Source organism: Dermochelys coriacea, chromosome 3, assembly GCF_009764565.3.
Source record: "Dermochelys coriacea isolate rDerCor1 chromosome 3, rDerCor1.pri.v4, whole genome shotgun sequence".
NCBI lineage: Eukaryota > Metazoa > Chordata > Testudines > Dermochelyidae > Dermochelys > Dermochelys coriacea.
In genome coordinates, this window is record NC_050070.1 from 15,121,593 (window position 1) to 15,139,279 (window position 17,687).

Sequence of the window (17,687 nt, forward strand, 5' to 3'; positions counted from 1 at the left end):
GTGGCCAATGGAATTGGCGAGCTGACCCCCAGCAGGCACAGACAAGGCTTCCTCATGTTAAGGGCAGGTGATAGCGAGATGCCTCACAACCTTGGAAGCCCCGGGAAGCATCAGACTACATAAGGCAGCTAAGTGTATACAAGCGATAGCGTGGGTATGACCGTAAGTGAGAAAGTAAGTATACTGAAGTGCAGCAGGATCCTAAGTTGGAACAACATATAAACTGAGGAAGCTGGAAGAAGACAGCAGTTGCATCAACTTGAGACTCTGTCTAGACTTATTTAGACTCATCTCTGAATCTGGTTCAGGTTCTTTTTTGCCACCATTTTATTTATGCTCCTGAATAGAGGGCTAAATAAAGAGCAGAGGGTTGAATCCTGAACTTCTATGGGAGTTTAACCTGCCTTATTCAATGAGTAAAGACTGCAAGCTCTGGTCCAAAACTGCTACTGCCATGCATCTTTGTGAAGCTTTGCATCAATTTCAGACACTGAAGAGCGACACCAGTCTTTGCACTGCTCTAGAAATACGTGGACTATGAATTCATTGGTCCCTTTTTCTCTCTCCAATTTCTTCCCTCAGTCTGGACTGCAGGTAATCAGCTGACACTTCTAGCAGGTATGGGGGGGCAAGATGTTTCTGAAAAGTAAAGTTTAGATTTGCAATACTAAAAGTGCATTCAACACAAGTTCCCTTTCCGACACCGAAGCCCTTGACCCATTCCTAGTGGAAACACAGAAAGAAAAACTAGGAGAAAATTAAATTAATTGTTCCAGTGTAGTCTGGCCAAATCTGCAGCCAGAAAAATAAAATGTAAGGCGAGTTATTCATTGCCTATTGTCTGCTCTGCTCCACTGATGGACTGTCACAAGGGTGTGAAAACAGGTTATTCACTGGGCAAAACTGTTCTTGATACGAGCAGTAGAACCTGCCATCACAAGAGAGGGAGTCAAGATGACTCTGCTCCATGATGGGAAGAAAGGTCGCATACATTATGGTCCAAATTCCACCATTAGATATGTGGGGTACTGAAATTTATGTGCATGTGCTTCCAAAGGCTGGATCTGGGCCTTCAGTATATGAATCTTACTTTGCTTTTCAGAACAATCTTGTCTCCATTCATAGAGAGTGTCAAAAGGTAACCTGTGGTCAAAGGCTGTCACTAAAAAGGTACAAAATGAAGGATGGAGTCCCCAATGACCCTTTGATTGCTAAATAAAGATCCACATACAACTGTACTACTTCTATTTTGGTATGAATCAACATAAAAATGAGAAGGATTGGATATTTATATTGGTAACAAGAACAACCAGAGTTTAGTAAAATTCTTAAAAACCGAGGAGTTCTAGAAAAGTTACAAACACTCATGCTTCAGTGCATAAGCCAACCTCTAACCACCAGAGGTGAAGAAGAAACTTTTCCTGGGGCCAGGTTACCCCATAATTGCCTATAAAAAGCAATTCTGGCACCTTCCTCTCAACAGGACATTGAACTAGATGGACCATGAGTCTGATCCAGTTTGGCAATTCCAAAATTTCTAGATTAGATAGATGGGGAGGAGGAGAAATCCCCAAACTTTTCTTCTTCAATTTGGCAAGCAGTGGTACACATCTCTGAAGAAAACTATAGTTCATGAACAACACATATGCCATTTCCAAGACAAATGGCTAATTTCCATTTGGCAGAGATTTTGTTTTTGAAACACAAGAATGGGAAAGAACAATAATTATGTTTTATAGCTAAAAACTTTACCATTTTTCTCAACATCTTTTTCATTTACTAATGGGGGGGGAAGTATCAATCATTAGCAAATCACAATTAAAATGATGTTATTGGATTGGACCTATTTAGTACAATGCACCCCTAGTACAGCTTGCATCTAATGCTACTACAGAAATCACTGATAGGGAGGCAGGGATGTCTCATTGTTGGAGAAGGGACTGGGTGACCACAAAATTGGGCTTTGTTCCTGTGCATGAATTACTCACAGTGTGACCTTTCATGTCACTTACGGCCACATTTACAAAGATATGTAGGCATACAAAGATGCAGATAGGTGTCTGGTGGGATTTACAAAGGTGCCTAAGTGAGTTAGGAACCTAACTACCACTGAAAGTCAGTGTTGCCTAATGGTAAAAGCTAGGTGCTTAATCCGCATAGGTACTTTTTGTAAATGCCAGTAGGTGCCTATTTGCATCTTTAGGTGGCTACGTACCTTTGTAAATTCATCTCTTAAAAGTCCAATTCTGCAACATTTTACTCTGTGTGAATAATCCCACTGAAATCAATGGCACTACTCATGTGAGTACAATTTTGCAGGACTAGAGTGACATGAAAGTGAATGGAACCACTTCCTTTGACTTCAATGAGGTTTGGATCAGACCATGCTAAGGATCATTCATGAAATTAAGGGTTTGCGGAAACAGGCCATTTGCTCCCTGTGCTTCAGCTTTTTCCCATCTGTAAAATGGGGATAATACTTAGCTACTCATCTAGAATTACTGCTTGTAAAGTTCTTTGCTCTTTCACAGAAATTGTAATTACAGGTTTCAGAGTAGCAGCCGTGTTAGTCTGTATTCGCAAAAAGAAAAGGAGTACTTGTGGCACCTTAGAGACTAACAAATTTATTAGAGCATAAGCTTTCGTGAGCTACAGCTCACTTCATCAGATGAATTACAGCGTCAGGTGGCAGGAACAACAACTAAATTATCTTGGTCTTTTTGGTTATAATGTAATTTTAAACAATTAAATGTCCATTGCTAAATGTTGATAATCAGCTCATATAACATTTTATAATCTGAATAGTGGTATTAAAATTAATGGCATCCATGTCATGGATTGATGTATTATTTATATTATGGTAGTATGTAAGAACCCCAATCAAGGATCAGTATCAAAGCACTGCATAAACAAGTACCAAAAAGGATCTCTCTGCCCAGGTTACTCACAATCTACAAGTCACACACGACATAAGAGGTGGACAAAAAGAGACAAACAGGGTGAAATGGGGTAGGAGGATGGGGCAACGGTAAAACTAACATTTTAGCAGAAAAACAGAAGACAGGTGCCATTTTAGTATTCAATAATGATTTGTAAAAGATATAGTAACCTATGGTCTGTCAAGCCAAAAATAACAATTGGGCAGATTGTAGATTTTTGGGTGCAACTTGTTTAGCGTAGCCAGAACTGAAAAACGGATATATACAACTACATCATAACTAGGTGTGATAGATTCCAGTGAAAAGTAAGCCAGACCACCATATGCTATGCTTCTTACAGACAAGGAAGACCTCATTCTTGAGCTCAAGATAGAATATCTGTAGTTCCTAGGATTTCAAAGCAACGGATGAGTACCAATCTGTAGCCATACTGTATATGTGCATATACAACATAACATACTGTATATGTGCATGTACAATCTGTGTGTGCGCGCGCGCGTAAATAAAATAGATACACCCTACTTCTTTAGATTCTCCATGCCTATACCAGTCAACACTCTTCCTGTTCCCAGAGTAAATACTCTTAGTCTTTTGAAAGTTTCTCTGTATGAAATCCTCCTTCTATCTGTGATAATCATTTGTGCCCTTCTACTCTGCCTTTGAAACTGAATGAACCATGAACCAAAAATGCACACACCATTTAAGCAGAGAATGTTTTATGAATGTCCATAATGGCATTATAATATTTTCCATATTATTCCCTATCCTATGCCTAATGCAGCCAAGCCTCTTATTTGTTTTTATGACTGATGCTGAACAATGGGTAGAAATCTTCATTCAAGTGTGCTCAGTGACGCCACTATCTTTCTCCTGAGACACACAAGTAATTTGGGAACTAGCAGACTATGTGCATGTAGCTTAAATCATTGCCGTTGATTAAATGTATCAGTCTAGTTATTTACTGTTAAAGCAAGAGAGATTGTTTAATGCACCTGAACTTTTAATTCTTGAATTAAAATATGCAGGTTAAGAAAACATTTTTCTCTCTATAGAAGTTGTATAAAGAGATCAGTAACTTTTTTCTGTCTCACTACTATGAATAGAAGATATAATGCTGTTGTGGATAGCCAGCATTTGGCTTGATTTCCAGTGCTCATTATTAGTAGGTCTAGTCCATTGATTCTCAGACTATGATTCATGACCAGTGGCGGTCTGCAGAAAACCGACTGGTCACGTTATCCTGGTTTTCCTCCTCGTTTTCAGCTCTTAAATTGCTTTAAAAAGACAACTAAACTACACTAAATATTTGTCTGATATCACTTTTCCAAGAAAGTAAGTGTTGTAGTTGTCACAGAATTGCTATGTGATACTATATAAGAAGGGAAGCGGCCCTTGCAGTGGAGGATAGGAGGAGGTAGGTCCAGGCAAGTCACTCTTAAGATGCAGTCTATACTATGAAAAAGTTAGTGGTTTCCTCGTTAGTGGTTAAAAACTAGGATGAGGCATCAGATCTGGATTTTATTCCCCATACAGCCAAACACTTGACTATGCTACTTTGGAAAAATCACTAAGGTCCACATTTTCAGAAGTGCCTCCATTTTTGGTATTCAATTTGAGATAACTCACACTCGCTTTTCAGAGATGTTGAATGTTCAGAAATTCGTTGTCTTCACCTGGGAATTGCAGGTGCTCAGCAGTTCTAAAATCAAGTTGGTCACCCAAATCAGTGGCCACTTTGAAAAACAGGGCCTAAACTTTTCTGTGCCACAATTTCCACATCAATAAAAGGGGAATAGTATTGACTTATGTCATGCAAGTTGTGAAATTTAATCAATTAATATTTGTAAATAATAATGATTATTTGCACTTGCATAGTACACCTTAGAGGAACTCTGCACACTAAACAAATATTAACTGAACTGGCCTCACAGCATCCAGGTGTGGTAGGAAAACATCATCAGCCCCATTTAGAAGCAAGTGTACTGACATAGCTAGATTAAGTTATTAGCAGCATGAAAGTAATGCCCCCAAATGTAGTAAACACTGTTCATACATCTGGGAAGTTCCTGCTCTTAAGAGTTCACAATCTAGAATATTTTAATATGGCTAAATGTATACACCTAGGAAGAATGTAGGCCATACTTACAGGATGGGGAACTCTATCCTGGAAAGCAGTGACTCTGACAAAGGTTTGGTGGTCAGGATGGATAATCAGCTGAATATGAGCTCCTAGTGCGATGCTGTGGCCAAACAAGGTCTGGCAGGATAATTGTGCAGCCACAAAAAAAAAAAAAAAAAAAAAAAAAAAAAAAAATTGTGGAAGAGCTTTGGTGTGAAGCTACACTTAATCCTGCAGTCAAAGAGAGACTCCAAGTCAATTAGAGAGCTGTGGAGTCAAGTCTCCCCCTAACCCTTTAGTGCAGTGGGATTCTGAAAATCGCTTGTTTTGACTGCTCTCAACTAAACACATTATGAATCCTCTGCTATTTCAAGCATTTTTCAGGGTGATGTGATGCTCATTGCAGATTGCAATGTCTCTTGAGACGCTGCTATTTGAGCAAAACAGCTGACTCCTTGTCTCATGAAAGGACCTTGCAGGGTACAGAAGAGTGTGCGCAGCTGAAATAGCAGACACTCAGCTGAACATACTGCAATTGTGCCTGCTAAGAGAACTGGAGCCCAGAGTGGCAGAGTTTCATTGTTCCTTCTGCCACTATGTAACTGTTCCAAAGCTAAGGATGTTTTGAAAAGTTAGAGTTTTTTGGAAAACTTGGGGAAAAAAAAAAAACAAAAACAAATACCTGAAATTGAAAGTGAGAAAAATACACAAACTCAGATTCCTAGACTTTAAGACCAGAAGGGACCATCATGATGAGGGTTAAGATTTTGTCATGGGTGTTTTTAGTAAAAGTCATGGACAGGTCATGGGCAATAAATAAAAATTCATGGAAGCCCTAGACCCCTCCATGACTTTTACTAAAAATACCCTGTGGGGGGATGAACAGTCAGAGTCCTGCTGGGGGCTGACCTCCGGCAGCTGATCCCGCCCCGTCACTGCTCCTGTGGTAGGGCCTGACAGCCACTGCTCAAGTCCCAGAGGCTGACGCAGCCCCAGGGCTGCTGTTCCGGCGGTGGGGGCTGACCACTGGCCTGCTGCTCTGCTCCAGTCCCACTGCTGTTCCTGGGCAGGGGCTTATAGCTGCTCCAGCCATGCCACTGTGTCTGGCTGAAGCTGAAGACGACATGGAGGTCCCGGAAAGTCACAGAATCTGTGACCTCCATGACAGAATTGTATCCTTAATCATTATCTAGTCCGACCTGCACATCCACAGAACCTCACCCACCCACTCCTGTAATAGACCCGTAACTTCTGGCTGAGTTACTGAAGTCAATTGAATCACAATTTAAAGACTTCAAGTTACATCATTCATTGTATTGACTTCTATAGCAAAACAAAATAAATAAAATAAACTTAAAAATTTGAGGGGAGTTTTTATGAAAGATTTCATTGCCAGAATGAGGCAATTTTTCATAGAATAAAATTTCAAACAAAAAATGTCCACTTCCTTTCAGCTGTAAATTGACTTCTCTTGTACCCAACAAAGTTGCAAGCAATGTAATTGAAACCTATTGAGTTATACCAGCATAAAGCTGGAGTAGCAGAGTGGTGACTCAGGTCCTGTATCATATCTATAGTCCTCTGAAATGCAGCCAATGCCATAGTCGTGAAAAGTTAGAGTAGTAAAAGGGGGGAAAAGGTGAAAAAAGGGAAGGGGCCTGAACATTCAAGAATTTGAAAATTAATTTTTTTAAAGTTCTGTTCCAGACCCTGCAAAATGGAAATGTCAAAATTTCAATTCTGATTGCAAAATCGTTTCCCCATTTTTTCACCAACACTAGCTAAAAGAGCTGGCACCCAGGGGGTGGTTTCAATAGAGTTACACCAGCAAAACAACAGGAACAATGCAGTAGTGAAACATGCCCACTGAGTATTCAAATGCAGTATAGAGCTCCTTAATTGGCAGATGAGAGTATTTATAGCCCTGATTACTCTAGCCACCTAGTTCAGCTAAAAAGAGTGGAACAAAAATAGCCCAGTCTGAATTAACCATCAGAGTAGGTAAGTGTGATATAGCCCAAAGAGAAACTGAGTACCTTGACTATGTAGAACATGATAAGGTAAAACCAGAAGTAGCTAAGAGACAGAGACAACTAATGAAGTGCCCATTCTTTCCCCAAAAGGGAGATTAGTAATTTGGGAGTAAATGGGATATTATTGGTTCTTCAGCCGTACCTACTCCAAACTTGCTACACCCCTCATACATCTGATTTGGGGGAGAGAAAAATGGAGATGTTAGGTGGAATGAGACTTAAGACAGAACATTTTCTGCCATGAAGGATAAGCTCAACACTGATTCCTACAAAGACGACATAGCACATCAATGTTTCTTCTGAACTTTGTGGCTGTGTTCCAAGGCCTCCATTTTTGACCTCTGAAGTATCACAGCTCTGACATATGAAATGCATTGATGCAATAACATGCCAACTGGAACTCATTGGCACTTCAGCTTTGTGGTCTGATTCTGTGCTAATACCATTTACCTTAAGCTCCAGGGCCTCAACATGTTCACATCAAAGAGCTGCTTTGTAACAGCCTGGGAACTACAGTTTCAAGGGACAGTTCTGCCCCGATATCGAGGACCTTGGAACTTTCCTGCACTGAAGTGTGTCTCTGCTGGCAGAGTTGCAAGGCCACACTTATTTAAAAAGCTGAGCTAGGCAGTGCTTCTTTGAAGCACTCCAAACCTAGAATGGTTTGACTCACAAAATTCTCATTAAAACTCATTAAGTTTGAGACACACTTCTCTCTCTCTCTCTCTCTCTCTCTCTCTCTCTCATAGAGCTTGGGATAATGTCTCCAGGATAATGAGAAGGAAACAAGGAAGGATTGTCTTGTGGTTAAGATAGTAGACTGGGATGCAGAAGATCTGGTGTCTAACGACTCTTCCACAGACTGTTTTGTGGCCTGGAGCAAGACAATCCATTTCTCCATGCTTCAATACCCAACTGTACAATGAGACTAATGATATCTCCCTACCTCACAGAGAAGTTGTGAATATAAACCCATAAATTTTTGGAAAGTGCTTAGCTACTACAGAGAAGGGGACATATATCTACATAGATAGAATTATCTTCAGCAAACCAGAATCGTCAACCCAAACTGCTGCACTGAGAAACCTTCCATGCTTCCAAGAGTCACCAACAACTCAAAGACAATGCAGATATGCAGTTAAATGCACCAAAATGACACTGGTGCTATGAGAAGTTGCTCTGTGGCCCAAGGAAACCAAGGGGATCAGGGTCAGAAGACACAGAAATGCTGACCAAACTCAATCTGAAGTCTGAAGGAGCAGCAGAAGCTGGAAATCACCCTCACAGCTGCATTTTTAATGCAAGGGAGCAGGGAAGGGAAGAGAAGTTCGTTAGCTGAGCCAGAGGAAAAAATGTGGAATACAGAATCTTTTGTAGGGCAACTGGTCTCCAAAGGCAGCTGAGCTGCCTGTGCATCAAAGGGCCAAAGGGGGAGTCCATGGTGTCTCATTTCAGGGAGCAGAGACCCAAAAGTGGGAATCTGGTCAGTATTACATTTTTACAGAGGAATTAGAACGGACACCCTATAAGTCTCAAAAGTCTCCCTTTGGAAAATTCCATTCGCTGAAGGGTTGTTTTGACAAACACGTCAACCAAATGAGTGAGGGCAATTTTGAGTAACAGCCCAAGCACATGGTCATGACAACGGGTTTTTTTTTCAGTTTGTTGAGGGAAAACGCACAATGCCTGACAACAGCTGGGCACAGAGAGAGTGACTGAAGGCTTAAACAGGGTTGGTTCTTGGAGCTCCATGAACTGTGTGCTGGTTAACTGAGTTAGAAGCTGCGCTATGATTTTACTGTCTAATTATATCTCTGTTCTTATGTATGAATACTGCAAACAGACAAGGATAAAAGTACTCCACGTCTATGTCCACCTATTTCTGTCCCAAAAAGAAAACATTTATTGCTTGGTGTGATGTTGCACTCCATATGTTTTATGGAAATATGCTTATGAGTGTGAATATGATGTAACTGGAATATGCTTTATGCAAAAGGTCTCTTGTAAGGTATCATAAAGGTTATAACCTACTGAATATATTCCTCCTATTTGTATGCATGTATCATTCTTGTATCTGAAGCTAAAGATATGAAGTACAACTCCAACTTCCTATTGTAATTATGCAGTGTGGGCCATTAACGGTGGTTTAGAATCTTGATGGCTACCACTGATTAGGACAATTGGTTGTAAATGGTTTATTTACCTGCATGACTTCCTGTGTACATGTGGGCCAACCCAGGAAGAATGGAAACTAGGGGTCTTAGAGTGGCATGTGACCATGTCACATAATAATGAAATCCATCTTAAATCTGGTATTTTTCCATTTAGGAGGAGGGGTGGGGACCCCTCAGACAAAAGATTCCCGCCTTATGCCAAAGCTATAAAGGGGGGTGGAGCAGGACAAAACAGGTCAGTCATGAGAAAACCCCTGCTTACCACCCGAGATGCCTGCTGAAACTAACAAGGACTGTACCAGGGGAAAGGATTGGGCCCAGACTAGGAAGGAGTCTAGTCTGTGAAAGAAGCTTATTGGAACATCTCTGAGGGTAAGATATTACCTGTAATCAGTTTTGTAATGTATTAGGCTTAGACTTGCGTGTTTTTGCTTTTTTTTTGCTTGGTGATTTATTTTGTTCTGTCTGTTATTACTTGAAACTACTTAAATCCTACTTCTTAATACTTAAAATCTCTTATTAATAAACCCAGAGTAAGTGATTAATACCTAGGGGAGCAAACAGCTGTGCATATCTCTCTATCAGTGATATAGAGGGCGAACAATTTACAAATTTACACTGTATAAGCTTTATTTAGAGTAAAAAGGATTTATTTGGGGTTTGGATCCCATTAGAAACTGGGTATCTGGGTGCTGGAGACAGGTAACCTGCTGAGCCATTTTTAGTTAAAAAGTCTGCAGCTTTGGGGGCGTGGCCCAGATCCTGGGTCTGTGTTGCAGTAGGCTCGCATGTCTGGCTCAACAAGACAGGGTTCTGGAGTCCCAAACTGGCAGGGAAAACGGGCTCAGAGGTAATTTCAGCACATCAGGTAACAGTCCCAAGGGGGTCTGTGTGACTGAACCCATCACACTTGGGACCAAATCATCCTCACCACTTGCAAGTAATGATGGTTCTAACCTACAACTGGGTAACAAGTTCCAAAGCAAACCCCCACAGCGAACACCTGCTCAGCACATACATTAGTTGTTTGCAGGGATTTTTTTTCCCCCAAGTTCAGTCACAGAATCATTAACTGGTTCCTCATTAGCAGATTTTGTTAAGAGCTGGAGTAGAACTGTGCCAGCACAGTAATGCATGTTGGACAATCCATAGTTGAATTAAGGGAGCGACCACAAAGTGTACAAATGTATTGGAAAATCCCAGACTTTACCAAGGAGTCTAAGGAAATTAGGTGCCCATTGAAATTTGGTGGGGTTAGAGTGCCTAACTCCCTTAGAGTCCTTTGAAAATGCTAGCCAAATAATTATATTCATGAAATGTAAGTGACCCATTAGTACCTATACTGAGGTGGTTCAGACTCTGTGGTCATAATGATTAATTCTTCAATGTACTGAAAATGTATCATCTCCTTGTGGTTCACTACATAATCAAGGTGTGTCATTTAATAGCATAATTGCATAGTATATCTGACCTTATTGCAGGGGTGGGCAAACTAGGGCCCACAGGCCGGATCCGGCCTCTCAGGGCTTTGGATCTGGCCTGCAGGATTGTCCCTGCATGGTGCTGCAGGTCCCACACCACTCTCAGAAATGTCTGGCACCATGTCCCTGGAGCCCCGGGGTGGGGGTGGGAGGCACAGAGGGCTTCGTGCATTGCCCTTGCCTCCAGGCACCGCCCCCACCGCTCCATTTGGCCAGGAATGGGGAACTGCAGCCAATGGGAGCTTCGGGGCAGGTACCTGAAGGCGTGGCAAGGCAGCACATGGAGCCCTGTGCCCCCCCAGGGGCCGCGCAGGGGTGCATGGGGGGTGCAAGCTGCAGCGGGGGGCTCAGAGCAGGGAATTGGGGTGCAGGAGGGTGGCGGGCTCTGGCCCAGCACTGCTTACCTAAAAGCGTCTCCGGGGTGGCAGCAGCACACACTGGAGCAGAGCTGTGCGGAGGTAGGGCCAGGGCAGGCATACAGGGAGCCTGCCCTGGCCCCGGTGTGCGCTGCTGCCACCCCTGAGCCCCATTGCACCCCTCCTGCACCCCAACCCCATGCCGAGCCCCCTCCTGAGCCCCTGCCCTGAACCTCTTCCTGTGCCCCAACCCCCTTCTCTGAGCTCCCTCATACACCCCGCACCCCTCTGCCCCAATCCCTTGCCCTGAGCCCCTTCCTGCACCCCAACCCCCTGCCCCGACCCTGCATACAATTTCCCCACCCAGATGTGGCCCTCGGCCCAAAAAGTTTGCCCACTCCTGCCTTATTGAATAAATGTAACACAGACAGACCCCGGTCGTCAGCAGGTGGGATCAAACCTGGGGCCTCTGGAGCATAGTGCATGAGCCTCTACCGCATGAGCGAAAAGCCAACTGGCTGTTAGCTAAGGCTGTAGACCAGACTCATTTTATCTCTCTCTCTAAGTGGTCTCACTACCACTAGATGGGACAGAACACCACACCCAGGAGATCCCCGGTTCAGATGACCAGGGTCTGTCAGCATCACAAGTATGAGCTCGTCCGAGATTTCAACTGGAAAGTCTCTGGAGCTCGCGACCCGCTTCCTCAGCTAGGGGAAGTATGTAACCCACACACCTCCTGGGTGTGGTGTTCTGTCCCATCTAGTGGCACCGAGATGACTTGGAGAGAGAGGGATTAATGAGTTTGCTCTATAGCCTTAGCTAACAGCCAGTTGACTTTTAGCTCATGCGGAAGAGGATCATGCACTAAGCTCCAGAGGCCCCAGATTTGATCCTGCCCACCAACGACTGGGGTCTATTGGCATTACATGAAAAATCACACTTCCTTGGACTAATACTGTATTTTCTAGCAACACATTCTAGCATCCTATTGATCTTCTTTACTCTGACTATAAATTGCCCGTTGTCTAATTACCACTCTTAAAAGAGAATACCCCTGTGTGACCTTTAATGGAAAGGCGGACTGGGGGAGAATATAAAACTCTCAGTCTTGTTCTTAACTTCACATTTGTTCCATAGTTTCTATAACACAACTGAGAAACACTAATAGAATGGCTTAACAATGCTAAGCATAATGCACCTGATGTTCACCTGCAGCTCTCACTGACTTCAACTACTACAGTGAATGCTCATTTCCTCCAAGCCAGGCACAGTGTAAACACATGCAAGTGATTCTGTAGGTCTTAAAACCTACTGGAAGTAAACTTAGAGTCTTGTCACATCATTGTTCCAAATAACTTAACATTGTGACTGAACCCATTCCTTCTTTGGAGGCTCTTGACCATTGTGTAAAGGCTGCAGAACTCCATGGTAATCTGGGGAAGGACAATGCTGGAAAGGGAAACATGCAGCATCCAAAAGAGCTATATCACAGGTGCCTCTCAGTGCTTCATTCTGCGCTAGTAGCAGGCACCCCAACCCATACTGTCATGTCACTGGCTAAGAGTCTGGCTTACCACAAGAACAGAAGTAATGGGGCAGAGCCCGAAGCACTAGTAGTAGCCCTGCTGTTCCTGTGGCTCCAGAGAAACATGCACAAAGTTCTGGGCTATCAGTTGCTTTTCATTTACACAATCTTTCACACACACAGAAAGCAGCTGATTATTTAGAGGTTGAGCATCCGTGTTGATTTTGTGCCTCTATGTTTACAACCTATAATCATCTGGCAACTGGGATTTTATACCGAGAACCAGAGCCCAGATTACCCAGCCTATAAACATATGTAAAACATTTATCTTTACAACTCTCTTATTTTAAATTGAACTCTAGCGTCTTGCTTGTATGTTCAAAGGTAATCTTCTCCACATCCTCTCCCCCCAAAGTGATCCTGCATATTTCACACTGTACCATAGCTATGGTGCACACAGTAGGCTCATAATCCTTTTTCATTAATATTTATTATTATCAAACATGAACTGATACTGACACAGACTGCTTTCCAGGTCCAAAGAAAGAGGCTTCCCCCCCCCCACCTTTGTTATTTATTCTACTTAATCAAGTACTATATAAGAATAGATAACACGCATGTACAAGTTTCCTCAAGCTGAGCTATTGCACTTGTGTTCAATTCAGAGATGGTTTCAATGTAGTAATTACATTTCTGCTTGATTTTTAACAATTATGCCAATGAGAAAACAATCATCAGACATAAAAGCACTCTAAAGAGAAATTATAAAACACTACCTCAATTCTCATGTTATTTGGTATTTTTCTTAAAACGCCATCTCCTGGAGACATGAGATTATATGAACAGCTCAGATATGCTTACAAAAACACAGTCCCCACGATTGTGGAGCAAAATCTGAAAACATGAACTCTAAAGGCTCAAGAACCAGAAGACAAATAAAGACTCAAAATGTATTATTATATAATAATCTTGCGATTTTTAAGACCACCTCATAGTGTTTGGGAGCTTGACTCATGATTTTTTCAGTGTGTGGGGTTGACAATACAAAAATGAGCAGTAATACTCTGCCTTTTTGAATGCCTTTCCCTTGGATATCTCAAAGCTCTTTAAAAACATTAAATCTCCCAGCATCTCTATGATTTAGCCAGCTTCACGACTGGAAAAAGTAAGAAACAGAAATTAAGTGACCTGCTCAAGGCTGCCAAACAGATCAGTTTCAGGGGAGAACTGCTATCACTGTCCTTGCACTCCCTGAATGTCCCAAGTCTAGAAGTGGTGTCAGACTGCTAGACTTTCCAAAGGGAGAGCAGCAAGGGAAGGGCAGAACTATGGCCGGAACCCCTCCATGCTTATATCCAATAATGAGCTTGGATAGGGATAGGTTTCAGAGTAGCAGCCGTGTTAGTCTGTATTCCCAAAAAGAAAAGGAGTACTTGTGGCATCTTAGAGACTAACAAATTTATTAGAGCATAAGCTTTCGTGAGCTACAGCATCCGATGAAGTGAGCTGTAGCTCACGAAAGCTTATGTTCTAATAAATGGGATAGGGATATGCACACTGTACCCTGTCTAAATGCAGATAGCACATCTGGCTCCAATGTGCATTAGCCCAAAGTCCCCAGAGCCAGTCAGAATAGTTCTCCCACAGCTGCATGGCTCCTCTTTGCTTCCTGTAAGTGCACACTATGGGTTAAATACAAAACAATGGCCATTCTGCATATACTGCAAAGCTTTTTCCCATCATTGAGATATCATCCATATTTCACACTGTACCATAGCTGTGGTGCACACAGTAGGCTCATAATCCTTTATCATTAATATTTATTATTTGGATTGTGTGGTGCCTAGAGACTTCAACCAGGTATCGGGCCCCATTATGCAAGGTGCTGTACATAGATGGAATGAAGAGATTCCCAGTCCGGAAGAGGTCAGTCAAAGAATCTCTCAATTGTAACTTTAAAAAAAATCCTTCATTTTTATACTAGTTTCTCTTTTCCTTTTTCACTGATGTCTGAAATCTCTCTTCCAGAAATAAACAAGATTTTCATTAATCAAGGTACTTCTTGCTTTTGTAAAAATGTCTCTACAATAAAATGACAACCTGAAGGCATTAAAATAAAGTAGAATTCTCATTATATAACTGAACTATGTAACTTCATGAGCAGAAATGAGTTTGACGTTTCCATCGCTAGTATTTATATTTACCTATTTTATCTAAAACAATCTTGGGTGTTTCTCCTTGATAACTAAGCACCATTAATTTTGCATCAGGAAAATGGTAACATCTGCATTAGCCTAATCTGCTCTCTGAAATGTCATATTTATTATTCAGAGGGCCAATTTATAAGAAAAAGGGGACAGGTGATTTAAACCTATGATTGGACACCTTAGTCTATTCACCATGGCTCTCTGGGCCTCAATTCAACTCTATAACTGTGGGTTTAATTAAATGAGATGGGCTAAGTTGACACCACCCAATGTCCATTGAATGTAACAGGAGTCTTATTGCTAAAACTTTCCTCACTGCTGTGGAAGATTGACTCCTAAATGACTGCTAGCCCATATTGCAAAACCTAATGAACTACCACATACCTTATAAGAAAAGTGTCATCCACTATATGTTCAAGTTATTATTGAGATAAAGTGCCTTTCGGATACTGAGAGAGATAGTTCCCTACAGTCCAGGGTTCAAGTAAACAGCAATATGTAACTCCTAAGCAGATTTCACAGATTCCTGGGGCTCTGTCAGCTGGCAGCTCAGGGAGAGGCACTGCCCCTGGTAGGGAGGGAGAGCCAACAGAGTCCGTCCAGCAACCAATATGGAGGGAGAGGCCCTCCCAGGGAGAAGCCATTTGGGAGTCAGTCTGGAGCCAGCCAGGAAAAAGGGCAGGACTGGCTGTGTGGGGAGCTGGTGAGTCCCAGGCCAGCATGCAGCGTTCCCCCTGAAAACAGGCCTCTAGGGACCTGACAGCAGATCCCTCAGCTGGGTTTTTTCCTTCTCCACTGATGATTCCCAATTTGTAGCATTTGCTGGGAAACTTCCCAGCCAGACTGAGTTCGCCCTCCAGCTCCCTAGGTGAGACCAGTCACCACATGGTCAGCTCTGCTCTGTCTGCTAGTCCAGGGAAGCTGCCTGCTGAGTGTGTGTCTGGAGGCTGGGCTAGGAGGCTACCGTTTGGATGTTAGTGTAGTTGTGTAACCTAAACCTTGAGCCCTGCACCTCTTTGTGGTGAGGGGAAATCCTGGGACCGACGCAGCTAGATTCCTGCCTGAGGAAGATCCCTTCCAGCAGAGAGCAGCCCCGCTGCAGTGACTGAGGAGTCCAGAGTCATCTTCGAACCTGAGGATCATTCATGGAGTTTATGAGTGCACCATCATTTAGTCAGTCAGTCAGGGAATTTGTTCTGGGGACCCCCTACTCCCTGAACTGTGTCCTCAAACCAGGGATTAAGGGTTTGAGGATTTTATAATCTGCTGCATATTACACCTGTGGATGGATTTACCACCTTCTCCCACTTGTGAGTCCTTTGGGCTGTACTGAACCCAGTCAGCCACGCTGCTAAACCACTGCAGAGAAGAATTTTGTGGTCATAGGTCATCAAGGGCCCCAACAAAGTACGTGTACCAACAGGACACTAATTTTACATTTGTTACATCAAGTCACGGGTATTTGCAGTGTGGGCGCCGGTGACCCTAAAAATAGTGTTTTACCCTGTTATGTTGTATTTGTCTCCTGTTTAATATAATTATTGTGTTGAATATATTTTTATGTGTTTGTGTTATTTCTTGGAGGTCTCCAACTATCTGGCAAGTAAGAGGGGATTACTCTGTAGTTAGAATTTTCCGCCCAAACTGCCCTGATGACCCTGCCAGGAAGGAGCGAGGGGGGTGGAGGCACCGCCAAATAATTTCATAGGAATAAAAGAAAATACACCCTGCTGAGTGGGTGGCATGATCCAAAAGAACCCAGACCTGTCCATCAAAACCTGTAAGCGCATTGGCATTAAAGGAGGTAACCAGGTGGAGAGGGGGCACTACAAATACAACAACAGGCAATCTTGCAGTACAATAGCTTAAACCACAGGAACACAGAATTTCAGTTTCCCCCTTTGCAAATCAACTTTAAGGCATTAACAGCATTGGAAAAAAGGTGTTGTGCCTATGTTTGCTACCCCACTCCACCCCTGAATCACCCTGCCCACGTGCCCCAAAAATGATTTTTTTTAACCACAGAAATACTGGAATGTCAAGTCCTATCTATCTATCTATCAAGTTTTATGCTGATGCCCATCACCATAGTGTCTTAGATCCTTCTATGTAAAAATCAAAGGCAATACTGAAGTCCCTAGCAGAACTCAGAGACCAGTCTCCCCTGTTTTTGCTGGAAGTTTCCTTGGAGGACCAAACAGCAGCAGCAGCAGCTTTCTCCACCTTTTAAGTGTCAGGAACGTTCATTTTCTAACGAAGAGTCTTTTCTCCCTGCTCTTTGTTCAGATGTTTGAGTCAAAGAAGTTTTCAACAAAAGCAAAGAAAAAACCGTGCATCTAAACAGTCTGATACATAATCCCTTCCCCTCTCAATTGCTAAATTGTGGATCCATGTGCCAATTCCTTCAACATCTCCTTAACCAGTTTGCTCTCTTTCACCCCACGTTCTTCCTGCATGATACTACTCATCCGATGAAGTGAGCTGTAGCTCACGAAAGCTTATGCTCAAATAAATTTGTTAGTCTCTAAGGTGCCACAAGTACTCCTTTTCTTTTTTGCGAATATAGACTAACACGGCTGCTACTCTGAAACTACTCATGCTGAGTCTAATCCAACTGCTACTGAAGTCAATAGTAGTCTTTCTGTTGACTTGTACAAGAGCTGGATTGGGTGCTGTCATTATTGTAGTACAAACAGGCTCTAAAAATAGCACCATAATTTTATTGCATAATCTGTATTCAGCATAAAATTCTATAAGATGTTAAAAGGCACAGTTCACTCTCTTGTGAGTCCCTGTGAATACTTCTTAAAATTCCAAACTTCAGATCTATGATGTTTTTAGATGAACAGA

The 17,687-nt window shown here is 42.5% G+C and overlaps 1 protein-coding gene across 5 annotated transcripts in view; it reads right to left on the reverse strand.

The window, feature by feature from the left end:
- Positions 1 to 17,687, reverse strand: part of RCAN2 (regulator of calcineurin 2) — a 173,306-nt gene that overhangs the window by 58,154 nt on the left and 97,465 nt on the right. The window lies entirely within an intron of this gene.